Here is a 3,097-nt window from a genome sequence, read left to right as displayed (position 1 = left end):
GTCAGCCTCGTGAAGGTGCTCATGCACACAGGAGGAGCGGGCTAGGGAGGCAGGGATGATGATCGTGCTTGTGTGGGAGAGGGAGGCTGAGGGGGGATGGGGGAGCTCACAGGACAGTGGAGACATGAAGTGTGTCAGGGAACCAAGTGGAAGGGAAGGGGCTGGTGGCTCAGGGACAGTTGGGGAGGGCATGGCTGGTGAAGGAGCTCCTTCCCAGAAGCCACTTGGCCACCTGGCAGGACTTAAAATAAGCGAGGGGCTCATGTCCACTGGGATTCATTTCTGCTGGGAGTAACAGTGTGTGAACAAGAGAGAAGCTTATTCCTCTCTCACATCTGCCCGTGGTGAGCCTGGAGCTGACCTAACGGCTCTGCTTTGTGAGGGAGGAGGTCTCGGAGGTCAGGAGAGCCTCCAGCCCAGCCATGGACCTCTCACGGCCCAGACTGCACATGCAGAAGCCCTGCCTCCCTTCCCTCAGGGGCCAGGGCTGCCCGCTCTGGGAAGAGGGCCTGACGGTAGTGCCCGGGCTATCAGGGGGCAGGTCCCCTCCCGCAGGCACTCAGGGAAGGCTCTGCCTCTGGGGCCCCCCGCCCCCGCTCCCCTGACTGACCCATCCCCAGCCTGGGCCTCAGGGCCACAGCCATGACAGAGGCTAGCTGTGTCTTCCTCAGTGGCCCAGTGAGGCCTCTAAGAGGAAGTGCTGGGAACATCCGGGGACATCAGCAGAGATCGTCTTGGGTGGCCGCCTCCTTCTTAGAGCCTCCTCCCCAACCAGATGCCCTGGGCCCTTGGCCCTTTCTGGACTAAGGATGATTCTGTCAACCTCTTCCCGCTGTGGCCTACTGTCTTTGCCTTGCTATGGGTGTTCACATTGTAAAAGAGAGGAGGGTGATGCTTAATCCAAAGGAACGGAGCTCTCATGGGGAGATTTCAGGCACTCATGGGGAAGAGTTTGGCATGGGGCCCCTGCCCCACCACGTGTCCTGAGCCTGTCCTGGGCTCTGAGGCCCCTGCCCTTTCCACGGCCATCTGCAGACTCCCCACAGAGACCACCAGGCTTCAGGCAAGCGTTGAACAACTTGGATCACTGCTCTTCTGGGTGATCCCGTGTCAATGACCCTTCCTTCCTCCCTCTAGGGGATAATGTGAGGACTGCTCTGTGTGTGCGTGTGTGCGTGTGTGTGCGTGTGTGTGCGTGTGTGCTTCCCAGCACTCAGACTACACCACCATGACCCTGGCCACACTGCTTCATGTGGCTGCCCTCACTCATAAGCCTGGAAGACACTGCTGATTGCCTCATAAGGGCCATTCCCAGGTCCTCTACTTCCACCCTTCTTCCTTACTGGCCCATTCAGCCTTCCATTAGAGAGAAAATGCCGGGCACTTGCTTTTTCAGCCGCCCTTTACAGACAAGCCCCGATTCTAGATGAAGGGACCTGGGGGGAAGTCTGCTGAGTCTTCTGGGGAAACTGCCCATTTGCTGTCTTTGGATATGTGAGGACATGTTGACTAGCGCTGTGGCAGCCACGTTGTGACCATGAGGAAACAAACCCAACGTGGGAAAAATGGTCCTTAACTACATCATTGAGCTGCTAAATTAGCCAGCCCTTGGCAATGCCTTACCTCTATTTGTTATGTGACATAATAAGACATCATGTGCATTTACACATTTTAGTTGGGCAACTCTTCTACTTGCAGCCAAAAGTACTCTAATACAAAGGCCAATTGCCCACCTGCCTTTTCAGCATCATCTTTCACCACAACCCTTATAAAGCATCTCTAGGTGAAACATGATTTGCTTCCTCTTTGTTTGGCCTGCTGTCTACAGGCCCCCTCTGGTCTCTTCTAATTGATGAACTCTTAGCCATCCCTCAAAGCCCAAAACAAATTCTCCCCCTTCTGCCAACTTCTGAGCTCCCCCAGGCAGAACCCAAGGCCCTGTTTTGCTACTTCAAATGCCTTCACTGTAGAATTTCCACATAATTCTCTGTCCCCTTGTCAGCGGGCCACTCCACTGCACTCTGAGCTCCTCAATGTTAGAGACCCCTCCTCCTTTATCTGGGTCTCCCCTAGCACTGCACCTGGTATGCTACAGGTGCTTAGTAAATGCTGAATGTTGAATAAATGAAGACCCTACTTCGTCTGCCTCCTCCAGCAGTACTCTCCTCAGGTACTCACCCAGCTGGGCAGGAAGGTGGTAGGTCTCTCACTCCCCAGGGCAAAGGATGCCAAGGTCACCGGACTGGTGGAAGCAGAGTGAGGACTCCAGTCTGGGTTTCCTGGCTCCTGTCTAGGGCTCTTTCCAGAACTGAGCTGGGGAAACTGGATGTGTTTCAGAGCTGGCATGACAGCTGTCCAAACTGACGTGACAGGACTGAGGGAGGCAGGAGCTGGGGGGGGCAGAGGGAACTGTCAGGTGCTGAACAATGCCGCCTGCCAGCCACTGAAGAGCAGCGAGGGTGGGGGGGGGGGAAGGGAGCTTGGTGCTGGAAAGGGGCCCCGGGACCTCCTCCCCCAAGTACACCCCCTCCCCCAGTCCATGCTGGGTCAAGCCTCACAGCAGGCAAAGGTGTGGCTCCTCCAGCTGGTGGGCTCAGGGTCTGCCAGAGCCCCTCTGGGAACTCAATAAGAGTGGCTCGGAGGGCTTTGGAGACTGGAATGGTGCTTTGCCCATGTGGGGAGGGGGCAGGGATCAATGTCAAGAGTACCACCCATTTTGGGGGATGAGGGCCAGGCTCCTGCGTCCAGGCCTGCTCTTCTGAAGCTAACTGCAGGATTGGTAAGTGCTGTGGCCTCTGAGCCACACCAGAGGCCCATGGAGCTGGGATCTTGAGTGCTGAGCTGCCCTAGCCACAGCACACAGCTTCTCTGGGCCTGGCTCCTGCCTGAGTCCAGCCAGTGAGGACTCTGCAGGCCTTCCTTCAGCTGCAGGCAGAGATTTGCCTTCCTGAGACCTGAGACTCCCAGGCAGGGTGACAGTGGAGGAGGTATGGGGGAAGGGGGTTCAGAAGCTTCAGCCAGGGGTTTTCTTTTTTATTTACTTACTGGGCTTTTAAGATTTTTTTTAAGTTGCTCAAGAACATCTCTTTGTAAGAGA

This window comes from Callorhinus ursinus, unplaced genomic scaffold (genome assembly GCF_003265705.2).
Source record: "Callorhinus ursinus isolate GAN/ISIS: 27379988/994484 unplaced genomic scaffold, GSC_fseal_2.0 scaffold10, whole genome shotgun sequence".
Taxonomy (NCBI): domain Eukaryota; kingdom Metazoa; phylum Chordata; class Mammalia; order Carnivora; family Otariidae; genus Callorhinus; species Callorhinus ursinus.
Note: the sequence above shows the minus strand (reverse complement) of the source record.